The sequence below is a fragment of the Triticum urartu genome, chromosome 7A, assembly GCF_056163025.1.
Source record: "Triticum urartu cultivar PI428250 chromosome 7A, HENAU_Tu73, whole genome shotgun sequence".
In the NCBI taxonomy this organism is placed as follows: Eukaryota; Viridiplantae; Streptophyta; class Magnoliopsida; order Poales; family Poaceae; genus Triticum; species Triticum urartu.
In genome coordinates this window covers 155,319,555-155,345,663 of record NC_141879.1, presented here as the reverse complement: position 1 = coordinate 155,345,663, position 26,109 = coordinate 155,319,555, and positions in this window count along the sequence as shown.

The following is a 26,109-nucleotide window of genomic DNA, read 5'->3' as shown; positions in this document are numbered from 1 at the left end:
ACAAAAATGAGAGAATATAGCAGTCATCATCTATGAAAAGTAGCGGGTGCATAAGTTCCAAAAGTCATACATCTATAAGCATAAGTTCCAAAAGGACAAGTAAAGGTAGTTTTCTCTTGATCTACTTATGATACATGTATTTGAGCGAAACCATAATATCCATCAAGAAAGCAAAAGTGTGTATGCTTGGACAATCTTTCTAATATTTGATCAATGAAAGGCAAAGGGTAATGATCTTTTCTAGTAGCTTTATTTAATTTTCTAAAATCAATTACCATCCTATAGCCAGTTACAATTTGATACGTCTTCGACGTATCTATAATTTTTTGATTGTTCCATGGCATTAAAGTATCAATCTTGGATGTTTTATATACATTTACTAGCGACTTTATAACATTTTTTGGGACTAACCTATTAACCTAGTGCCCAATGCCAGTTGCTGTTTTTTTTCTTGTTTTTTACTTTGTAGAATATCAATACCAAATGAAGACCAAATGCCACGAAACTTTTTGGAGACGTTTTTTGGTGATAAGAGACCCTGGAAGCTTCTGGAGTACACGAGAAGATGAAAGGGGCCCACTAGACACCAGGGCGCACCAGGGGCCTCTAGCTCGCCCTGATGGGTAGTAGGGCCCACAGGAACTGTTTTGACCTACCCCCGCCTATATAAATACTCTAAAATCCCAAAAATCCTAGGGGAGTCGACGACACCCAAAACTTGAAAACTTCAATCACACAAAACTTAATGAAAACCTTCACGAGATCCGTTAGTGTAATAAAGCAAATCACCACTTTAAGTACTGTTGCAAACCCATTCAAATTTTATTATTGCATTATACCTATTGTATTCTAACTTTACCATGGCTTATGCCCCCCGATACAATCCATAGATTCATCAAAATAAGCAAGAATGCAACAAAAACAAAATTTGTCAAAAACAGAACAGTCTGTAGTAATCTGGACATTGACCGCACTTCTGTAACTCCAAACATTCTGAAAAATTAGGACAACATAGGAAATTTGTATATAAATCCTATGTAAAAACTTCAGAATTTTATCACAATTCAATGATTTTTAACAATCCTGATACTGGGCGCAAAAGTTTCGGTTTTCCAACAAGATCAAATCAACTATCATCCGACATGATCCTAAAGGTTTTACTTGGCACAAAAACTAATTAAAACATAAAAAACAATCATAACAGTAGAATAATTGTGTCAGCACTCAAAAACAGAAAAAAGGGGAAAAATATTTTATACATTGTGTTGCCTCCCAACAAGCGTTATCGTTTTATGCACCTAGCTAGGCATAATGCATAGATTCAAGTATTGTCATATTGTTGTCGTTCGGCTGCTGGCATCGACTGGAGTCACCAGCCGGCGTCTGAGGAGCCGGGGGGATCATTTTCCCATACGCGTCCACTCAGAGCTCCGACTTCATTGAGGAGTTGGCCGTTGCGTACTTGTCCGCTATGATCAGCAGCTTGTCGAGCGTAGCCGACTCGTCGCAGAGGAGCCTGTGTTTGAGTAGGGTGCCTTCTCTGCAACCCGCGGTGAAGTACTCTATGGCCTGCACCTTGTGCACCGCTTTGCAGGAGTTGCGTAGCTCAGCCCAGCGTGTAAGGTAGTTGTAACATCCCAAATTTTCAATTTGCAATGTTATACATTAGATCATCATTGCATATCATATTTTATTGCATTTTGGCTTGATCCTAGAAATTCTACGCAACTCAAGGACCTACGGAGAGAGTTGGGGATTTCATTATTTTCATATTCAAGTTTTCTCGAATTTTGAAAAGAGGATTGTTTGATTTTAATTATTTTCTCTTCGAATATTTTCTTTTATAAAAATAAAAGAGAGAGGATAAAATGACTTCCTCAAAATAGAGAAATATCGAAGATTTAATATTAAAATCAAATAAGATTTTTATTTGGAGTTTTATCGCTATTTTATTTGAATTACGAAAAAATGTGTTTTTGAAAATTGTATTTTAGGCCCAAATAAATGTTCAACTTGTCCGGCTTATTTTTAGAAGATGGGGGAAAATTATTTCAGGATTTTTGGAGTTCGTTCAGTATTTCTTTTCTTTATTTTTTTGCATGTTAGAATTATTTTTAAAAAAAAGTGAACCGACTTTGGGCCGTACCCGAGCGGGACTCCGCCCGGGGGGCCTTTTTAAGCCGCGCCGCCGAGCCCACCGCAGCCCAAACCGCAGCGCCGCCCAAACCCTAACCCTAGCCGCGCCGCCGCCGATCCGCGCCACCACCGCCAATCCGCCGCCGCCGCCTCGCCTCGCGCGCTGCCGCCGCCGCCCGCGTCGCCGTGCCCCGCCGCTGCCATCGCCGTACCACGCGCTGCCACCATCGTCCGCCGCCCCACGCCGCTGCACCGGAGCCGCCCCGCCGTCGCCGGACCTCGCCGGACCCTGCCAGACCCGAGGTAGCCACCTCGGTTTTCGTGAGAAAACCTTTTTGTTTTTTTTTGAAACCCTAGATCTGTTTTTTAGATCCAGTTCAGTTTATTTTTTTTGGTTTAGTTATTTAGCGAACGCCCATTTTTACGTTCGTTTTAACGAACGGTTTTCACCATTTTGCCGCAGACAACGAACGTTCGTTCGTAAGCCTAGTCGTCAGTTTTTCTTTTTTCTCGGATTTTCCGCGATTATTTTCGATCGCGATTTCTAATCCGATTTTCGTTCTAGTATAACTTTTCGCTCGTTTATCGGGATCAGGTGATTCAAGCGCCTAGAGTTTCGTCTCGAAACTCTCTTTCCGTTTAACCAACTTAAACAAGTTTTTGCTACTATAAAATTTGACTTTAGTCCAGATTAGTAAAGGAAGCTTGTTTCTTTTGCCGTTTGAGTTTTGTTGCTTCGTTTGATTTGATTCTTTTTGCAAACCGGAGTTCTTAAGTTGAACTTTCTGGTTAGATCTCTTATTTGAGTTTTACCCGTGCCCTTGCTTGATTGCTTATTGTATGCTTGTTTGATTGCGATAGAGTACCCGGAGTGCGAAGCATGCTACATCGAGTCTTTAGGTTTCACGGATCATCAGCAAGGCAAGTAACACTTTGATCATATCTCTTCACTACCCAGTTTTATTGCATTAGATCAATCCTCAAACAATTTCATGGTTAGGATCTGAATTTAATTTGTGGGTTTGGGAAGTAGATGAGGTAGTACATATTCACCTATTTTTTATCAAACCCTGGGAGTTACTTCTACATTATGCGTATATTGCCATGCTATGCTCGTAGACGTGGATTGGGTTTGAGTGTATCCATGACAGATGTGAGATTGTTAATTAATGGTTCAACTTAAGGTGGCAACTTAAATACACATATGGGTGGATTGAGGCACCTGGGGTATCCAGCGATTACCTATTTTTTTAAATCCCGGGGTACCGTGTGATTTTCCTATGGACCGCCACCCAGGCTCAAAGGGATCATAAGATTATTCATACTGGAAACTTCCGTGTGCAGCCACATGCCATTATGGGCTCTAGCATCGTTGATTAAGTTGTGGGAAACCTTTCCATGATGGGCTAGCAAATGTAGGGGATTGTAGGTGTACCGGCCTATCTATCGGTTAAGGGGACTTCTTCGGAAAGACTGTGTCTCGGTCATCCGTTTCTCAAACATTATGTAGTGCGAGAAATCCAACGGAGGAGATCGAGTCTTGTGGGGAAAAGTGCACAAACCTCTGTAGAGTGTACAAACTAATCATGGTTAGCCGTGTCCCCGGTTATGGACATCTTGAGTATCTCGTTTTTGGATTATCATGTGGATCTCATCACTCTTTAATATAATTTGATTGGGTTAATGATTGCTTTTAATTGGGATTGAGAGGGGGTTTACCTTCTCAATGTTTTCAGCCAACTTTGTAGTTAAAAGAAATATATTCCTTTGAAGTAGGGAAAAATTGGCTTTATTCTGTTCATTACTCTCTTGTGTTACATTGCCAGCATATTCCATGTGCTGACCTGTTTTCGGGCTGCAACGTATCATGTTACAGACTTTTCAGACGATGAGTAAGGAGCCTTAGGTCATGGTCTTTCACTCAGTGATGCCTTTGGAGTTGATGGACTCACTTTATCTTCCAAGCCTTCCGTTGTTATCATATTAGATGGCCTTAAGCCATATTTATTGTAATAAGTTATCTTTAGAGACATTTGATGTAATAAGTGTGTGATTGCTACTCTGTTATAAATCCTCAAGTACCGTGCATGTCAGCATTACCGATCCAGGGATGACACTGATGCACAGAGATCAGACTGTTTGAGGTCTGGTCGCTACAAGATGGTATTAGAGCACACGCTGACTGTAGGACACGACCACTAAGCCAAAGCCCTGGATCACTACTCTCTTCTCATTTCTGACTCCTCTCCATTTTCTACTCTTTAGGATGGAGGACACAAGGAACAAGTTTGCACAACCAGATGAAGACACACCTTTTGGATGCCACTTGAAGGAAGTCACTAGGTACTTAAACATCGGAATAACAAGCTTTACCGGGACTTACAATGCCACTTTACTAGAAGAGGCGCGATAGATGATTCAAGTTCAAGTTCCAGGAAGGACATTCACGCCAGTCACTGAACCCATAGAGTTTTCCTTTGATGCACCAACCTGGAGTCTAGAAAAGAGTATGGCAGCAAACATCGCCATGGGACGCATTGGAGAAGTTTACCACAAAGATCTCAAAGATACTATCTACCAGATTTGTGGGCGCCGAGATGAGCAATGGGAGATGATCAGCACCAGGAGGGATAGATCAATTGCCGCTTTCATCCAGGAGGTAAACGAGCATATTCGCCGCCAGGAAAATCATATGTGTGCAGGCATGATAGATCTGAAGAAGGCGATGACAAGGATCACAGAGCTTGAGGAAGAACTCAAGGCAACTCGCGAAGATTATGAGGAAGGAATCGTCGTACTAGTGGAGAAGAATGGCGACTTGACAAGGAAGCTGGGAATATTCATGGGAGACCCCGCGCCAGGAGGAGAAGATGACGATTCCACTTGCCCGGAAAACTACATCATCATCGACGACACCGACTCGGACCCCGACGATAGTGATGTTGATTATGTTGATGAAGCTGGAGCGGATATCATGGAGTCTTCGAACGAACAATATTTCTAGTTAACCACCAAAAAAGTAGTAGTAGTAGTCTACCATGTAAATAGTATAGTCCAAGCACTTTGTAACGATAAGTTCTAGACCGATTGTATGCCCTTGCTTGATTGATTGAGTGATATGATTGTGTTTGTCTCATGTGCATATGGGTAGTGTTTTCTCACTAGACCTCATTCTATTATATTCTCTTCCCTCTAAACCCTCAGATGCCTCCAAGACGTGACCCCGGATTTACCTTTCCACCGGAGCTCACTCAGTTGATCTAGCAGCAAAATACGCTGATGTAGTTGTTAGTTCACAACCAAGGAAACAACAACAACAACAACCCACCACCACCACCCCCCAGTTGACAATTTAGCCCGTTTTCTGAGGTTGCAGCCGCCGGTGTTTTCCAGTAGCACCGAGTCAATAGTGGCAGATGATTGGCTCTGCAGGATTGGAAGGGAGTTAACCACTGCAAGATGCACATATGCTGAGAGGGTGCGTTTTGCCGCGCACCAATTGGATGGACCAGCAGTCTCATGGTGGGAGAATTACACTGTCACATATCCTATAGCCACTGTTACATGGGACCAGTTCCAGCAGGCTTTTCGCACTGCCCATGTATCAGCAGGAGCTATGGCCATAAAGAAGCCTGAGTTTTGCAACTTACGCCAAGGAGGATGCATCGTTAGCCAGTATGTGGATGACTTTAGCAAGCTAGCACGTTATGCCCCAGATGACGTTGCTACGAATGCAGCTAAGCAGGAGAAGTTTTTGGAAGGACTGAATGATGAGGTGAGCATGCAGTTGATGGTAGCAACCTTTAATAACTACCAACAGTTGGTAGATAGAGCTCTCATGATTGAAAGGAAGCAGCAACAGATAGATAACCGCAAGAGGAAGTATGGACAAGGGAAGTATAATTCTGGAGCTCAGCAGAGACCCTGTTTCACCCCGAACTCGGGAGGACTTGTGCATAACCATGGAGGCAACACTCACAATGGAGGAAGTTCTCACAACCATAGTGGCTCCAAGAATGGTAATGGAGGAAGCAACTGACAGAACCGTTCCAACCCAGCAACGCCCACCAAGAAAGATCTAAGCCACGTTACTTGCTACAAGTGCCAGAAGACTGGACATTACGCCAATGAATGTCCTAAAGCTAGGAACAGAAACGGCAATGGAAGCTCTGGGAAGAAGCCCAACCCTTTCAAAAGGGGACAAGTGAACCACGTTAACATGGAGGAGATTGAAGCCCAGCCAGATGCAGTAATAGGTAAGTTTTTTGGTTAAGTCTTTTACTGCAGTCGTACTTTTCGATACCGGTGCATTGCATTCATACATATCACGGGGATTTGTGTATAAGTATAAACTGCCCACCAAATTTCTTAGTACACCTATGTTAGTGAGCTCGCTAGGAGTAGAGTATATGGCAAGCCAAGGATGTTTTCAGACACCGTTGGCCATAGGTAGGCACGTTTTCCCCTCAGATCTGATAATTCTGGAGTCGCAAGGTTTGGATGTGATTCTGGGTATGGATTGGCTATCGATATATGGAGGAAACATCGATTGCGCTAGTAAGTCGATTTTGCTCACCACCCCAGAAGGAAGAAGGATCAAGTATGTATCTTGGAATGTGTCGATTAGGACTCAAGTAAATTCCTTAACAGGAGTTGTACATGAGGAAGTACCTGTGGTAAAGGATTTCCCGGATGTATTTCCAGAAGAGTTGCCAGGCATGCTACCGGATAAAGACATCGAGTTTTTGATTGAGCTTTTGCCAGGCATAGGTCCAATATCTAAGAGACCATACAGGATGCCCACACAGGATTTAGAGGAAATTAAGAAGAAGATTAAGGTGTTACTGGATAAAGGATATATTCGCCCAAGTTCGTCACCTTGGGGATCACCAGTACTTCTAGTGGAGAAGAAGGATGGATCATTAAGGATGGTTGTTGATTATCGTGGATTGAATGAAGTAACGATCAATAACAAGTACCCACTGCCGATGATGATTTGTTTGATCAGCTTCAAGGAGCTAAGGTGATTTCCAAGATCGATCTGCGATCCGGGTACCACCAGTTGAAGATTCGAGAGCAGGATATACCTAAGACAGCTTTTACCACAAGGTACGGGCTATATGAGTATATCGTTATGTCATTTGGCCTGACTAACGCACCTGCTTATTTTATGAACATGATGAACAAGGTGTTTATGGAGTTTTTGGATAATTTCATTGTGGTGTTCATTGATGATATTCTGGTCTACTCGAAGAATGAAGAGGAGCATAAGGAGCATTTGCGTGTAGTACTTGGGAAGCTCACAGAACATCAACTATACGCCAAGTTCAGCAAGTGTGAGTTTTTGTTGAAGGAAGTTCGATTCCTTGGACATGTTATATCCGGAGAAGGAATAGCGGTAGACCCCAACAAAGTCGTCACTGTGACAAATTGGGAGGCACCCACATCCGTTGGAGAGATCCGGAGTTTTCTTGGACTCGCAGGATACTACCAGAGGTTCATTGAGAATTTCTCGAAGATTGCAAAGCCTATGAGGGAGTTGCTAAAGAAGGACACCAAATTCCAATGGACTGAGGAATGTGAGGCCAGTTTTCAGGAATTGAAGAAACAATTGTTTACATCACCAGTGTTGATTCTGCGAGATCAACGCAAGGATTATGAAGTGTATTGCAACGCCTCTCGTCGAGGACTTGGAGCAGTGCTTATGCAGGAAGGAAGAGTTGTTTCATATGCCTCATGAAAGCTTAAAACCCATCAGTTAAATTATGCTACGCATGATTTGGAGTTAGCAGCCGTAGTGCATGCGTTGAAGACTTGGAGACATTTTCTCATCGGAAACCATTGTGAGGTATACACGGATCACAAGAGTTTGAAGTATATCTTCACATAGAAGGAGTTGAATCTCAGGCAGAGGAGATGGTTGGAACTCATAAAGGATTATGATATAAAGTTGAACTATCATCCCGGAAAGGCTAACGTAGTAGCCGATGTGTTGAGCCACAAGAGTCATGTCAATACACTCATGACAGGAGAGTTACCCAAGGAGTTAGCAGAAGACCTTCGTGAGTTATGTTTGGAGATAGTTCCGAGAGGTTATGTAGCAGCCTTGGAGATTCAGTCTACTTTGATGGATAAGATCAGAGAAGTGCAGAAGACAGACAAGGAGATTTCCGAGATAAAGGAAAGGATGATCAAAGGAAAAGCCAAGGGATTACGAGAGGATGAACACGATACCCTATGGTTTGAGGACCGCGTATATGTACCAAATGATCACGAGATAAGGACGCTGATTTTGCAGGAGGCCCATGACTCACCATATTCGATTCACCCAGGAAATACCAAGATGTACCTGGATCTGAAGGATAGATTCTGGTGGACCCGAATGAAGAAGGATATTGGGGAGTATGTAGCAGTTTGTGATGTATGTCAGAGAGTGAAGGCAAAGCATCAGAAGCCAGCAGGATTGCTGCAACCATTGTCGATACCCGAATGGAAGTGGGATAAGCTAGGCATGGATTTTATCTCGGGATTACCCAGGACTCGTTCAGGCTATGACTCGATATGGGTTGTAGTCGATCGCTTGACGAAAGTAGCTCATTTCATCCCAGTGAAGACCACTTACACTAGTGCTAAGTTGGGAAAGATATACATGACCAGGATCGTATGTTTGCATGGAGTTCTGAGGACAATTGTATCAGATAGAGGAACCCAGTTTACCTCAATGTTTTGGAATCAGCTGCATGAAACTTTGGGAACCAGGCTAGAGTTCAGTACAACTTTTCACCCGCAGACGGATGAACAGACTGAGAGAGTCAATTAGATTCTGGAGGAGATGATGAGATCTTGTGCGCTAGATTATGGATCTAGTTGGGACGAAAATTTTCCTTCCGCAGAGTTCTCATACAACAACAGTTACCAAGCCAGTTTGAAGATGGCCCCTTTCGAAGCATTGCACGGAAGGAGGTGCAAAACATAGTTGTTATGGGATGAAGTGGGAGACCGACATCTGTTTGGACCAGATTTGATTAAAGAATGAGAAGAGAAGGTTAAACTGATTCGTGATAGACTCAAGGTAGCCCAGTCCAGGCAGAAGAGCTATGCGGATTCTAAACGCAAGGAGACAGCTTACGAAGTTGGAGACAGAGTGTATCTTCGGGTATCACCACTCCGAGGAGTGAAGCGCTTTGGAGTTAAGGGAAAGAGTTGAACATTAGATCATCATTGCATATCATATTTTATTGCATTTTGGCTTGATCCTAGAAATTCTACGCAACTCAAGGACCTACGGAGAGAGTTGGGGATTTCATTATTTCCATGTTCGAGTTTCCTCGAATTTTGAAAAGAGGATCGCTTGATTTTAATTATTTTCTCTTCGAATATTTCTTTTATAAAAATAGAAGAGATAGGATAAAATGACTTCCTCAAAATAGAGAAATATCGAACATTTAATATTAAAATCAAATATGATTTTTATTCAGAGTTTTATCGCTATTTTATTTGAATTAGGAAAAAAAATGCATTTTTCAAAATTACATTTTAGGTCCATATAAATATTCACCTTGTCCGGCTTTTTTTTGGAGGACGGGGAAAATTTATTTCGGGATTTTTGGAGTCCGTTCAGTATTTATTTTCTTTCTTTTTCTGCACGTCGGAATTATTAAAAAAAAGTGAGCCGACTCCGGGCCGTACCCGAGCGGGACTCCGCCCGGGGGGCCTTTTTAAGCCGCGCCGCCGCCCAAACCCTAACCATAGCCGCGCCGCCGTCGATCCGCGCTACCACCACAGCCCAAACCGCGCCGCCGCCCAAACCCTAACCATAGCCGGGCCTTTTTAACGAACGGTTTTCACCATTTAGCCGCAGACAGCGAGCGTTCGTCCGTCAGCCTGTTCGTCAGTTTTTCTTTTTTCTGGGATTTTCCGTGATTATTTTCGATCGCGATTTCTGATCCGATTTTTGTTCTAGTATAACTTTTCGCTTGTTTATCGGAATCAGGCGATTCAAGCGCCTAGAGTTGCGTATCGAAACCCTATTTCCGTTTAACCAACTTAAGCAAGTTTTTGCTACTGTAAAATTTGACTTTAGTCCAGATTAGTAAAGGAAGCTTGTTTCTTTCGCCGTTTGAGTTTTGTTGCTTCGTTTGATTTGATTCTTTTTGCAAACCGGAGTTCTTAAGTTGAACTTTCTGGTTAGATCTCTTATTTGAGTTTTAGCCGTGCCCTTGTATGATTGCTTATTCTATGCTTGTTTGATTGCGATAGAGTACTTGGAGTGCGAAGCATGCTACATCGAGTCTCTAGGTTTCACGGATCATCAGCAAGGCAAGTAACACTTTGATCATACCTCTTCTCTACCCAGTTTTATTGCATTAGATCAATCCTCAAACAATTGCATGGTTAGGATCTGAATTTCATTTGTGGTTTTGGGAAGTAGATGAGGTAGTACCTATTCACCTGTTTATTCTGAAACCCTGGGAGTTACTTCTACATTATGCATATATTGCCATGCTATGCTCGTAGACGTGGATTGGGTTTGAGTGTATCCATGACAGATGTGAGATTGTTAATTAATGGTTCAACTTAAGGTGGCAACTTAAATACACATGTGGATGGATTGAGGCACCTGGGGTGTCTAGTGATTGCCTATTTTTTTGGAAAACCCGGGGTACCATGTGATTTTCCTATGGACCGCCACCTAGGCTCAAAGGGATCATAAGATTATTCATACTAGAAACTTCTGTGTGCAGGCACATGCCATTATGGGCTCTGGCATAGTTGACTAAGTTGTGGGAAACCTTTCCATGATGGGCTAGCAGATGTAGGGTATTGTAGGTGTACTGGCCTATCTATCAGTTAAGGGGACCTCTTCGGAAAGACTGTGTCTCGGTCATCCGTTTCTCAAACATTATGTAGTGAGAGAAATCCAACGGAGGACATCGAGTCTTTTGGGGAAAAGTGCACAAACCTCTGCAGAGTGTACAAACTAATCATGGTTAGCCGTGTCCCCGGTTATGGACATCTTGAGTATCTGGTTTCTGGATTATCATGTGGATCTCATCACTCTTTAATATAATTTGATTGGGTTAATGATTACTTTTAATTGGGATTGAGAGGGGGTTTACCTTCTCAATGTTTTCAACCAACTTTGTAGTTAAATAAAATATATTCCTTTGCAGTAGGGAAAATTGGCTTTTCGCAAAACCTATTAAAAATACAGCCTCCACTAGCGATATATGCATGTAGTGATAGCTTTATTCTGTTCATTACACTCTTGTGTTACATTGCCAGCATATTCATGTGCTGACCCGTTTTCGGGCTGCAACGTATCATGTTGCAGACTTTTAAGACGACGGGTAAGGAGCCTTAGGTCGTAGTCTTTCACTCAATGATGTCGTTGGAGTTGATGGACTCACTTTATCTTCCAAGCCTTCCGCTGTTATCATATTAGATGGCCTTAAGCCATATTTATTGTAATAAGTTATCTTTTGAGACATTTGATGTAATAAGTGTGTGATTGCTACTCTGTTATAAATCCTCAAGTACTGTGCGTGTCAGCATTACCGATCCAGGCATGACACTGATGCACAAAGATCAGACTGTTTGAGGTCTGGTCGCTGCAGTAGTCATGTGTAGACTCGGCCGGGCCTTGGACGCACAAGGAGAGCTGGCGGGGCTTGGGGGGCGCTTGTGGGTGCTGGTGAAGTTGCGGATGAAGACATTGGCGAAGTCGGGCTAGCTATTGACGCTGTAGGGCTTGAGGTTGTTCAGCCATCTCTCGGCCGTGCCCTGGAGCATGAGCAGAACGTACTTCACGGCAGCACGCTTGATGCGTTTTCTATGCTGACGGCTGTGGGGTAGTCGACTAGCCAGTCCTCCAGCTTCACGGAGCTGTTGTACTTGGGAGTGTCTCAGGGGAGCGCAAACCCTTTGGGGAAGGGCTCGTCGTGAATGTGGGGGCCCAAACAGGCCGAGCCGATTGCATCTTCTTCCTCCATCGCCAGGGATCGAGACAGTCGGTCGATCCGGCGACGGGCGTCGTTCTCTTGGACTCCTTCACAGGGGCCTAACTGGCCTCTGAGAGTTAGGTGCTCAACAAGCGACAGGGAAGCGCGCCATTCCCTGCGCGGGGGAGGCGGTTGATCGCCCCGTCATTCCACTGCTTGTGGGCGGCCGTCTTGGTCGCACTTAATCGTTATGCAGCCGGCTCTTGGTCTCGACGATCGCGGGCGCCGCCTCTCGGTGACCGGGAGGTCGCCCCATGCTCACGGCGGGGGGGGGGGGATGGTTCTCAACTTGCACGCCGGGTTCCACCACGCGGCGAGCGGCTTCTTGCTGTGCGGTTGCCGCGTCAAGGAGCTGCTGGAGGCGCGCCGTCATGCAACGATGCTCGTCGCCCTCCAGGTGGTGTAGTTCGTCTGCCGCTGCCTGGGCAGCGTGCAAGTTCTCCATCGGGGTGGCGTAGGTCGGGCGGTCGGCCCTAGCATGCTAGCGACTACCGCGCCATGCTGTCGAATTATGCCCACTCGGCTGGGCTCGCCAGTAGCCTGCGTGCCGCAGACGGTGCGGTCAATCTTGCGCTTGTAGGCTTCGGTGAGGCGCCTCAATGCCGCCAGCTTGTTGGCGCTGTCGAGGACCGAGACACGGAATGTTTCTAGCATCGCTCCGTCGGTGTTTTCTGCCATGGGTGCGGACAAGCCCCGCATCGCCACCTGCAGCGGGTCGTGGCCAGCCCCGTCAGAGGGTCCGTCGTGGCTAATGACAAGCACCTCCGTGACAGTGCTGGCGCTGGCGCTGGCGTCGCTAACCGCAGGCTGGAGTGGGTCATCGATGATCACCACGCTGGTGGGGAAGGCATCGGGGGACTCCACGTCAAAGTCGACGAGCATCGGATCGGTGGAGCCAACGGACTCTAGGTCAGAGGCAGGCTCGTTGGCGATGAGGTCGACAAGGCAGCTCTCGGAGCTGGGTGCTCCCGCGTTGGGCGCAGGCTTGTCGAAGAGGCGGATCCCGTCGATGAGATCCGTGAGGCAGCTTGCAGCGCAAGCGGCTTCCGCGCCGCGCAGCGTGTCGACGCAAATGCCATCAGGCGTGCCAGGCTGGCTACGCTCGCCAGAAAGGAAGAGGGTTCCCGTCCAGAACATGTTTCTGAATGACGGAGCACCTAGACCCACGGTGAGCGCTAAATGTTGGGGATATCTAGCGACATATGCCAGGGGGTGGCTTATCATGGATGGGGACAAGAGGACGTCACCGGGCTCTAGAAGCGGGAGTGAGCGAGACCGCATATGCCTACGAATCTTACCCAGGTTCGGGGCTCTTCGTGGAGATAACACCCCTAGTCCTGCTCTGCGGGGTCTCCACATGATGACTATCGTCGATAGAGTAGCTACAAGATTGCTCCTTGAGCTGTTTTGGCTAAAGGAGGAAGAAGAGCAAGGCTAGCCCTAACTTCTCCTTCTATGGTGGGTGTAGGATGGCAAAGGTTCTGAACCCCTTGCATGGGGTGAGCCTGGGGGGTTTATATAAGCCTACCCCCTAGGGGTACAATGGTAATCCGGCCAGGTGTAGGACCCAACTGTTAGTGTCCCTGTGCGCCGGCTTCTCTGCCGGCTGCTGGGCCCGCCACTTGGTGGATCCCACCGGCTCTTGTGTAGCCTTACTACTGATGATGGAGGCTTTGTCGGGGGGGGGGGGGGGGCGTGGCTACTGTCCTGCCGCTTGGCGGGCGCTCACTGTAGCCACACCTCGCCTCATCTGGTTAATGACGCACAGACTTCGACGGGAGGGAGGGCGCCTGTTAGTAGTCGGCCAGCCCTTGACACTGCCTACTGGGGGTTCGCCGCCTCCTGGTGGCTCGCGGACAGGTAGGGCCCGCCGCCTGCGCGCCGTACCGACTGCCCATCGTGGGAGCGTGGCTCCCTATGTCGTAGGTGATGTCACGGGCTGTGTGACAACAGTGCCCCGCCGGGTGAGGGTTGTCCGCTTGGTACGCCCGTGATATGGCCACGCTCAGCCCTTGATTCGGGGGTGGCAGGTTATACTGTAGCCATGCCCCTTTCATTGAAGTGAATGGGTGCAAACTTTGAGGTGGCACAAGGTCGCTTGCTAGTTGTCGGCCCCATGGGGGCCGTCTGTTGAGGAGCCTCAGCAGCTTCCTACTCCGAGTGGTCTGGTACTCTTCCTTCGTCCGTCTTCTGGAGATGTCGACTGTTAGGAGCCGGCCAAGGAGCGATCGGCCGACTGGTGAACTCGAAACGTCAGGGTAGAGGCTGGGTGGTGCGCAAGCTGGGTGATAGGCTTGCCGCCCATTGCTCACTTGCCATGCGGCCGGCACACCAGGCCGGCCTGCCAGCCCACGCGCATGAAGGGATGTCGCAGCAGGCCCGGGCCCGCCACTACAGGGCCTCGACGCGCGTGTGGATCCACTGTGGCCGAGGCGAATGATTGCCCGTCCAGGGCTCATTAGTCGTGCGTCGTAAAGGCGCGGGATACGCGGGGTCGTGCGGGGCGTGGGTGCAGTTAATCCCATGCCCCCACGCTTGCCCCCTCGGCTCTGTCGCCGCGGGCCTATAAGTAGGGGTAGGAGGGGCGGCATAATGCATGCGCGCCCTCCTCGCCCTTCATCCTCTTCCTCTTCTTCTTCTCTCTTACTGCCGTCGTGCCCTCTCTCGTCGTCGGAGCATAGCCACCGCCCGCCGTCACCAGACTTCTTCGCATCACTGCGGCTTCATCGTCACGCAGCCACCTTGCACCGCCACCGAGCAACCAAGCCCGTGGCGCGAGGCGGCCACTCAGGCGACTGGGACGGCTCCAATGTCCACGATGACCATCTGAGTTCCTCCGCCATATGCGACGGCTTCCCCGCACGTCACACATGAAGGTGCGTGTTCCTCCCAAGGTGGAGATCTCGCCGGCGCCGGCGGACGGCGAGCGCGTCGTCTTCCGATCGCACTTCCTACGCGGCTTCGGCCTGCCAGCGAGCGGGTTCCTCCGTCGTTCCTCGACTTCTACAGAGTGTAGCCCCACCATCTCACACCGAACACGATGGTGCTGCTCTCCGCCTACGTCACCCTCTGCGAGGGGTATCTTGGTGTGCTCCCCATGCTTGAGCTGTGGGGGGGAGCTTTTCTACCTCAAGCTCGGCACCACCACCAAGGATGAGGCGGCCCAGTGCGGGGCCTCACGGCGCGACACTCGGGCTCCGGGGCCCGCTTCCCGGCTCTCGCTCTGCTGCAGTCAGACAAACTATGGCTAAAATCGTACTTCTACGTCGAGAACATCCACTCGACACAGGATGACGTCAACCTTCCGGCTTATGCAGCCAGCCCGCCTGCTGAGCCTCGCACAAACTGGAAGTTCCGGCCGAAGAATCTGTCGGCCGCCACCTCCATCGCTCTCGCTCGACTCCAGGAGATGACGGAGTCAGAGGGCCTCAGGCCCTCGGATCTGCTGGCCGCCCTCGTGGAGCGCCAGGTGCTGCCTCTTCAAGCCCAGCCCCACATAATCAGCAACATGAGTGGGCACCGGGACCCATGCCGGACGTGCACCAAAGTGCTGCTGGACGTGGAGGTGGTCCGGCTGGTGAACTTCTCCTCCGACTGCAAGCTCTCGGAGACGGACTGGAAGATCGGCATGGAGCCGTACATCCGTACTAACCCGCCGCATGCGGTAAGTCTTCTGGTTCTCTTCTCTTTGTTTGTCCGAATTTCTTCTTGCCGCCTGACCATCCGGACGTGATGTAGCGCTTCCCGGGCCAGACGGCAGACGGCGCGCTGGCCCCAGGCCATCAGTACATGGCGGACTGTGCGGAAAGTTACGCGGACAACCCTGAGCTGGGGGCAGATGTTGAAGAAGAGGACGACGCCGTAGGAGGTTCCGCAGGAGGCGGCCTCGGGGATTTGCCGCATGACGACGAAGAATATGATGAGCCGCGCCGCGCTCCCGGCGCTGACCAAACAGGCGCCGGTTCCTCGACCACGCCGACTGCAGCAGGCAACGCACCAAAGCGTCGGGCCGACGCCGGGTTGTTCGGCAGTCAGCCCAAGAAGACCAAGACCTCATCTAAACGACCAAGCAGCAAGAGGCCGCGAAAGCGGCCCTCTTCCAGTAGGGCCCCAAGCAGCGTCCGCTGGTGTTTGCGTAAGCGTCCTAATCTTTCTCGCATTTTGTTTTGCATTTGCTTTTCTTCTTTTCTTGCAATCTTCTTATTTCCTTTTTCTTCGATGCGTAGAGCTCCGCTCTCTCTGTTGCGACCCCCATCTGGCTCAGTGATTGGGGCGGCAGACAGCATCGCAGGCCCTTGTCGCGTGGACCCGCTCGCCGCCCTCTGGGAGGCAACGAAGAAGAATGCGCGGGAGGCGCAATAGGAGCGGGAGGCCGTGGCACGGGAGAAGGCGGAGGAGACATGGACGGAGGCCGACGCGTCGGCCAAGGTGCGAGCCGACGCAGCGGCCAAGGAGCAGGTGGACGTGGCTGCCAAGGCGCAGGAGGAGGAGGCGTCCCACAGCCGAGTTCCAGAGTAAACCGGTCCGCAATCTACGGAGCTGGTGGCGCTGGAGTACCGGCCGCCGACTAGAGGGGATGCTGTCGACCAGCCGACCCTGGAGAGGGGAGGGGACCCCGTCGTCTTGGAGGCGGAGGTACCTCTGCGCGCGCTGACTGCTGACGCGCAGGGTAGCAAGCCTGAAGCGCCGCCAGTGCCGCCATCTCGCAGTGAGTTGGTCGTGGGCCCGACTCCCACGGTCCGCGTTCCAGCGTGCCAGGGCCCAGTGAAGGCAGCCTCTGCTCCAAGGCCGATGGATATCGGGGTCTCGAGCTCATCGGCGCTCGATACCTATGCCTCCAGTGCCGCCCCTCTGGACTGGACATCTGGGGATGGCTCGGGTGTTCTAAACATGACCGTGCAGGACGTCTTGGCCCGGTTCAACACCCAAGGCGCCGCTCTCCAACAATACATGTAGGAGTTCTTGGCAACGCGGGAGGCCGTGCGGGTAAGCTTTTTTACTTCTTGTTTTCAATTCTTGCGATCTTCCATGGGGGCGCGCCATCGCACCCACTAGGTGTAGCCCTCGAGTTCCGGGCCGGCTGCTGACCAGGCGGCTCAGAACTTCAAGGTGAGTTCCAAGTGCTGACTTATTTTTTCTTCTGTTGTCTTCATTGCAGGACTACCACAACCTCTGTGTGCCCGCCTAAAACGCCCAGTTCCAGGAGCTGGCCAAGCAGACCACCGACCTGAATCAGAGCCGGAGTAAGAATTCCATCTTCTTTCTTGCGAGGGCACGTCAGCGCACCCGCTGGGTGTAGCCCCCGAGATTCTGTCCGACTGCTGAGCAGTCGGGCCGGATCTCCCGACAACTACTTGTCTTTGGTTGGTGTTGACATTTTCTCATTCCCTGTCTTGGCAGAGGCCACTGCCGCTCTTTGGTTGAGGTTGAGTCTGCGCTCCACACCAAGGAGCAGGAGCGCGGCCAAGTCACTCTGGAGTGCGACCGCCTGGCAAAGGAGCTGGTTGACCAGGCGGAGCGGCACAAGGCGGAGGTGCAGTAGCTGAAGAAAGGTGAGACTCTCCTCAGGGCCGAGTTTGAGACTCAGTGCTCGAACTGAGCGGGGAAAGAGAAGTTCCTGTCCGACGACTATGGCGAGATCGAGGATATGATCAACGGTAAACTGCTTCTTCTTGTGAACAGCTGCTGACTATTGCGGGAGTTGGCTTCTGGCTTCTAACTCTTCTTGGCTCTTCTTCTTGTGCAAAATTCTTTCCCAGTCAATCCATCGCCATCAGCCAGGCCATAAAGGCACGGCGCGACCAGCAGAGGAGGGCGGGTGTCGACATTCCGCCGAACCCACCTCGCAATCTTGGCAAGCAGCTTTTGGCCGTCAAGGCTCGTCTGCATCCGTCTCATCGTGCACTCCGCCGCCTGTAGCGCGTTGGGGCAGAGGTGTTGGCAGTCCTCTGGCTGAGCGTTCAAGTCCCCCGCACCCTGATAACCCACAAGTATAGGGGATCGTTTGTCGCCTTTTTCGATAAATAAAAGTGTCAAACCCAACGAGGAGCTAAATGCAGAACAAATATTCCCTCAAGTTCTATCGACAACCAATACAACTCTACGTACACATGACGTTTGCTTTATCGGAAACAGGTATGAAACTATTTTGTAGGTGTGATGCTAGAACTACTTTGCAAGAATAAAACTAGAAGTACTTTGCAAGATATTAAAAGTCAGGTGTTAAGAAAAAGAGTTTGTGTCAACAAGGAAGTTATTTGTCCCTAGGCAATCAATAACAAGTATTGGTAATCATTCTTGCAATTTTATATGAGGGAGGGGCATGAGCTAACATACTTTCTCTACTTGGATAATATGCACTTATGATTGGACCCCTAGCAAGCATCCGCAACTACTAAAGATCATTAAGGTCGTGAAACCCAACCATAGCATTAAGTATCAAGTCCTCTTTACTCCCATACGTCCTACCCCAATTACTCGGGTTTAAGCTTCTCTCACTCTCTCAACCCACCATAAGCGAACCATGAACATATTGCAAGACCTATAGCGGGGGCCCCTCATGTTTGCGCGAGAACGGAGGGCACCGTAGGACAACACCATAAATAAAATATATAGTCATACCAACCAAGATCACGATTAACCCATAGGACAAAATAGATCTACTCAAACATCACAGGATAACCATAGATCATTGGGAAATAATACATGGAGTTCAGCACCATGTTTAAGTAGACATTACAGTGGGGACAAGAGGTGTTACACCGCTGCATAGAGGGGGAGAAAGTCGGTGTTTGATGACCCACAAGTATAGGGGATCAATTGTAGCTCTTTTCGATATGTAAGAGTGTTGAACCCAACGAGGAGCAGAAGGAAATGACAAGTAGTTTTCAGTAAGGTAGTGTTTGAAAGTGCTAAAATTGTAATTAGCGAGTAGTTTGATAGCAAGATAGTTTGTAATGAGCAAGTAACGATAACAGTAACAACTACCCAACAAGGTAGCCCAATCCTTTTGAGGCAAAGGACAAGCCAAAATGGCCTCTTATAATAAGCAAAGCGTTCTTGAGAGTACACGGGAATTTCGTCTAGTCACTTTCATCATATTGTAATAATTTGCGTTTGCTACTTTGATAATTTGATATGTGGGTGGACCGGTGCTTAGGTGTTGTTATTACTCCAACAAACCTCCTACTTATGATTAACCCTCCCGCAAACAACCGCAACTATGACAAAAGTATTAAGAATAAATTCTAACCATAGCATAACTATAGGATCTAATCGGTCCCTTACGGAATAGTGCATAAATTAGGGTTTAAGTTTCTGTCATTCTCGCAACCCACCATCTATTTACTACTCCACAATGCATTCCCTTAGGTCCAAATATGGTGAAGTGTCATGTAGTCGACGTTCACATGACACCACTGCTACCTCTTGAGCACTTGCGTTGGTTTTCCCTTGAAGAGGAAAGGGTGGTGCAGCAAAGTAGCGTAAGTATTTCCCTGAGTTTTTGAGAACCAAGTTATCAATCCATTAGGAGGCTATGCACGAGTCCCTCGTACCTACACAAAACAAATAAATCCTCGCAACCAACGCGATAATGGGTTGTCAATCCCTACACGGTCACTTATGAGAGTGAGATCTGATAGATATGATAAGATAATTTATTTGGTATTTTTATGATAAAGATGCAAAGTAAAATAAAAAGCAATGAAAGTAACTAAGTATTGGAAGTTAATATGATGAAGATATACCCGGGGGCCATAGGTTTCACTAGTGGCTTATCTCGAGAGCATAGATATTTTACGGTGGGTGAACGAATTACTGTTGAGCAATTGACAGAATTGAGCATAGTTATGAAAATATCTAGGTATGATCATGTATATAGGCATCACGTCCGAGACAAGTAGACCAACTCCTGCCTGCATCTACTACTATTACTCCACACATCGACCGCTATCCAGCATGCATCTAGAGTATTAAGTTGATAAGAACAGAGTAATGACTTAAGCAAGATGACATGATGTAGAGGGATAAATTCATGCAATATGATAAAAATCCCATCTTGTTATCCTCGATGGCAACAATACAATACGTGCCTTGCTGCCCTACTATCACTGGGAAAGGATACCGCAAGATTGAACGCAAAGCTAAGCACTTCTCCCATTGCAAGAAAGATCAATCTAGTAGGCCAAACCAAACTGATAATTCAAAGAGAGTTGCAAAGATAACTAATCATACATAAAAGAATTCAGAGAAGATTCAAATATTGTTCATAGATAAACTTGATCATAAACCCACAATTCATCGGTCTCAACAAACACACCGCAAAAAGAAGATTACATCCAATAGATCTCCACAAGAGAGGGGTAGAACTTTGTATTGAGATCCAAAATGAGAAAAGAAGCCATCTAGCTAATAACTATGGACCCGAAGGTCTAAGGTAAACTGCTCACACTTCATCGGAGAGGCTATGGTGTTGATGTAGAAGCCCCCCGTGATCGTGCCCACTCCGGTGGAGCTCTGGAACAGGCCCCAAGATGGGATCTCGTGGATACAGAAAGTTACGGCGGTGGAATTACGATTTTGGCTCCGTATCTGATCGTTTGGGGGTACATATGTATATATAGGAGTTAGAAGTACATCGGTGGAGCAATAGGGGGCCCACGAGGGTGGATGGTGTGCCTAGGGTGTAGGCGCGCCCCCTACCTCATGGCTTCCCTGTTGGTTGCTTGACGTAGGGTCCAAGTCTCCTCGATCATGTTCGGTGAGAAAATCACATTCCCGAAGGTTTCATTCCGTTTGGACTCCGTTTGATATTCCTTTTCTTCGAAACCCTAAAATAGGAAAAAAAACAGCAATTCTGGGTTGGGCCTCCGGTTAATAGGTTAGTCCCACAAATAATATAAAAGTGGATAATAAAGCCCAATAATGTCCAAAATAGTAGATAATATAGCATGGAGCAATCAAAAATTATAGATACGTTGGAGACGTATCAAGCATCCCCAAGCTTAATTCCTGCTCGTCCTCGAGTAGGTAAATGATAAAAACAGAATTTTTGATGTGGAATGCTACTAGGCATAATTTCAATTTAATTCTTCTTAATTGTGGCATGAATGTTCAGATCCAAAAGATTCAATATAAAGGTTTAATATTGACATAAAATAATAATACTTCAAGCATACTAACTAAACAATTATGTCTTCTCAAGATAACATGGCCAAAGAAAGTTATCCCTACAAAATCATATAGTCTGGCTATGCTCCATCTTCACCACACAAAGTATTTAAATCATGCACAACCCCGATGACAAGCCAAGCAATTGTTTCATACTTTTAATGTTCTCAAACTTTTTCAATCTTCACGCAATACATGAGCGTGAGCCATGGACATAGCACTATATGTGGAATAGAATGGTGGCTGTGGACAAGACAAAAAGGGATAAGATAGTCTCACATCAACTAGGCGATCAATGGGCTATGGAGATGCCCACCAATAGATATCAATGTGAGTGACTAGGGATTGCCATGCAACGGATGCACTAGAGCTATAAATGTATGAAAGCTCAACAAAAGAAACTATGTGGGTGTGCATCCAACTCGCTTGCTCATGAAGACCTAGGGCATTTTGAGGAAGCCCATCATTGGAATATACAAGCCAAGTTCTATAATGAAAGATTCCCACTAGTATAGAAAGTGACAACATAGGAGACTCTCTATCATGAAGATCATGGTGCTACTTTGAAGCACAAGTGTGGTAAAAGGATAGTAGCATTGTCCCTTCTCTCTTTTTCTCTCATTTTTTTATTTGGGCCTTTTCTCTTTTTTATGGCCTCTTTTTTTCGTCCGGAGTCTCTTCCCGACTTATGGGGGAATCATAGTCTCCATCATACTTTCCTCACTGGGACAATGCTCTAATAAAGATGATCATCACACTTTTATTTACTTACAACTCAACAGTTACAACTCGATTCTTGGAAAAAAATATGACTCTATGTGAATGCCTCCGGCGGTGTACCGGGATATGCAATGACTCATGAGAGACATGTATGAAAGAATTATGAACGGTGGCTTTGCCACAAATACGATGTCAACTACATGATCATGCAAAGCAATATGACAATGATGGAGCATGTCATGATAAACGGAACGGTGGAAAGTTGCATGGAAATATATCTCGGAATGGCTATGGAAATGCCATGATAGGTAGGTATGGTGGCTATTTTGAGGAAGGTATATGGTGGGTCTCGGATTTTGGGTTCCGGCAGACCCTTAAGGTTCGAACTCTGGGGTGCCCACGGAGATCTTTCCCCTACCGACTCACGCTTCTATGGCTCACAAGAAATCTAGGCTAGAAAGAAGAACACACAAGGGACACGAGGTTTATACTAGTCGGGCCACTGATGTGGTGTAATACCCTACTCCAGTGTGTGGTGTGGTGGATTGCCTCGGGGGCTGATGATGAACAATACAGGGGAAGAACGGCCTCGCGAGAGGTGTTCTTGAGCTGGTGCAGTGTGTTCTACTTGGTCCGGACCTTTCTCTCCTTCTTTCTTTTCCCTCTTTCTTTCTCTCTCGACCTCTCTCTTCTTCTTTCTCCTCCCCCCTTTCTCCTCTCTTGGGGGCTAATCCTATTTATAGAGGCCCTGGTCCTCTTCCCAAAAAATGATTGGGAAGGGCGCCAACAATTGGCCATCTTGAAGGGGAACATCTAGTACAAGTTATCCTAACCAAAGGTGGTCTTCGGCTGCCAAAAGCACTGGTGATGACACCGTCTTGGGCTCCACGGTGACCTCCGTCCTGCCGCTCTGCTGGTCTTGGTCTCGTTCCACCGGAATGGTAACCTTTGCCCGATGCCTTTGCCTATGCTTGCTCCCTTTGCACCAGAGGGGAAACAAGGACACTGCGTAGGCCGGCGCCCGCCTAATCTCGATCATCATGGCTTCCGTCCGGGCTCCTCGCGAGGCACCCGTGCCTTGATCTCTCCGCGTCCTCGCGAGCCTGCCTGATGAGGCTGCTCCTGAGGAAGCCTCCTGTCGTCCGCCCCGCAAGGCTTGGCCCCTTGCGATGGTCTTGAGCTTGAGCTGATGAAGCCGGGCCGCACTGGGCCCCCATTCGAGCCACGCCGTAGGCAGCAGGCAGGCAAGTCTGGGGACCCCCGTTCCTAGAACACCGACAGTAGCCCCCGGGCCCAAGGCGCGCCCGGTCTTGGCTTAGCAGAGAAGCTAAGGGGCAAGCGCGAAGCGCCGCTGGCCCCAATAGCCTGTGGCCTTGGGTGCCGCGTGGCGATTGATTGGACGTGGGCGTCTGCGCTTCCCCATGATGCCTTGTTACACGCCCGGCTAAGCGGACCCGTAGTTGCACACACTTGTTCCCTTTTCCGCTGCTCGCCCGCCTCCTACCTTTCCTTCTTCTTCGAGCTCCAACCTCCGCCGCCAATCCAGCTCGAGCTCTTCCCTCTTTCCATCTCCATGGCGCCACCAAAGAAAGGAAAGGGGAAGAAGCCCATGCCTTCGCCCCGCTCATCTCCGGTGGCGGCCCCCGCCGTTGATCGGTCGATCATACTCAATCCAGAAGCCCTGAACAAGGTCCGCTCTGCCCTTGCCACTATCTTCAATGAGTGCGGCAGGACCACAGTCTGGCCTACGTCCCATGTCTCCCTTGATAGGATCGTCACGGAGGTCCGATTCTTCGCCGATGCCCTGTGGGCGGGTCTGGTTCCCCCCTTTTCCGCTTTCTTCAATGCGGTGCTCTGCCATTATCAGATCCGCATGATGCACCTCGGGCCTGAGTCCATCACCCTTCTGGCTGTCTTTGCTTTTGTTTGTGAGGTAATGGTAGGCATTCCTCCTTCCATTGCCCTGCTGCACCACTTCTTTTCCTTGCGCTTGAGCGACCCCACTCAGTGATCAGGGTGTGTGGGCTTCTTCACCATGCCAGAGACGGCCGATTCAGGGATCGACTTCGGCCTTCCTCCTTCTGAGGCCAGGTTCAGAGAGCGGTGGCTGTATGTGGACGTTGGAGTGCCCAACCCTCTGCTCTCGCACCCGACGTCGCCTATTGTTCCCCACTCGGGCTGGGACCATGAGATGCTCGTGAGCCCCCGGCTCGCCTTCATCTGGTGCAGCTTCCAGAGTTTGAGGGTGCTCAATGTGACTGCGCCCAAGGTGGTGAAGGAGTTCCTCCAATGCTGCATTGCTCCTCTCCAGCGCCACTCTCGCCGGATGTGGGACTTTGCGGGGCACAGAGACCGCATGCGACTTCAGGAGGACTTGGCGCCTGAAGTGCTGCGGACGGTGCTCAGGGTCTTGACTGGCGATCCTTCCCCAAGCAGCCTTCGGCGTGATGGTGCCCTTTTGTATCTTTGCTCTGGCAGGGCCGATTTTGTGAGGCAGATGCCCAGCTTCAACGAGTGGGGACTGCGCCCGGCTGGCTTCACGGGGCCCCGTGAGAACCCAGCTGCCGTGGTTGCTCCCCCTGTCATCCACAGTGGTGCTTCCTTAGGCGATAGAGCGGGGAGACGAGAATCGGCGGGAGCTGAGGCGACTGATGTCGAGGTGCCAATGCCGCGAGAAGCCCTAAAGGCGGCGCCTCCCATGGCCCGCCTTGGAGCGGTCGCTGGCACGGAGTTGCGGCCCTCGGCTCTTGAGGCCGGGGCTCCCGAGGCCCCGGCCGTTCCTCGCGAGGCGTTGCCTGATGGCGTCCCCCAGGCCGGCTCCTTCGGCGCTGATCTTCTTGATGCTTCTTCCGCGCCCCAGGCCGACCCCTGCGTCGGGCGCTTAGGCCGGTTCCATCTAGATTTCGAGGCCCTCCACAAGAGGAAGGAGGCCTTGGGTGGCAACGACCGCCATTGCCGCTTGTTGAAGCGTAGGAAGTACTTTGCCATGGACGAGTAAGTCCTCTTCTTTCTGTGCTCATTTACTTTACTATCCCTGCGACTGATTGTGGCCTTTCAGGCCCCGTCCTGCCAAATTCGCCGAGTCGGCCCAGGAGCCAGCCCCCAAAGCTTCGCCTTCTCCATTGGCTCTGGGCGCGCCGAGCTCGAGCGGCACCCCCACCGCTGGACTGGTCAGTGGAGTGGTCTGTTCCACCGGGCACCTTGAGCCTACGCGCCCGCTGTCCTTCATTCCTCCTCTGATCATAGAGGGTGAATGGTTGAAGTCTGCCTTCAGCTCCTCCTCCGTGGGTGGACCGACACCCAGCTGGATTCCCAGAGGGGTCCATTCGGTGATGGCTAGGGCGCCAGCCCCCAGCCCCGCGCCGGGAGGGGGCATGCCGCCTCGGGGCCCTCAGCATACTCTAGTGGAAGAGGATGATGCGGAAGACGTGCTCAGGCGCGCTTGGGAGCATCGCGCCCTTTGCCAAGAGTTCCTCCAGGGGGCGGCGGATGCGGTGAGCCAGATCGGGGCAGAGCTTGCTAGCGAGGATGCGCGCCTCGAGGCTGAAGGTTTGCGCCTTGCTGATGAGAGGCGCAAACTGAAGGTAGCCGTCGCCCTCGCGCGTCACCAACGTGATCTTGACAACAGGAAGGCTGAAGCTTCGCTGGTGGCTTCGCGGGAGGCCTGCTCCCAGGCCGTCGAGGAGGCTCGAGAAGCAGACCGTCGGCGCAGAGATGCGGAGGAGCGTGCATGGGAGCTCCAAGCCTGGAGCAACTCCCTAGAGCAGCAAGTGGAACTGCGCTAGGCGGCCCTTGAGTTGCTGAAGGGGGCCTCCGTTGACCAGACGGAGCTGCTGATGCGCGAGGAGGCGCTGACGCTGGAGGCCGCCAAGCGCAACCTTGACCTTGAGCGGTTGGAGACGAGGGAGCGCCTGGTGGCCCAGGCAGAGGATGACGTTGCTGCGCGCGAAGTCTGGGCCCAGGAAGAGTTCGACCGCCGCGTGGCGGAAGCTCGCTCGGCCTTCGAGTGTGAATATGAAGCGAGGTTGGGGCTGATCAGGGCCGAGGCCGAGGGTAGGACTGCGGCCCTCAGGGCCAAACT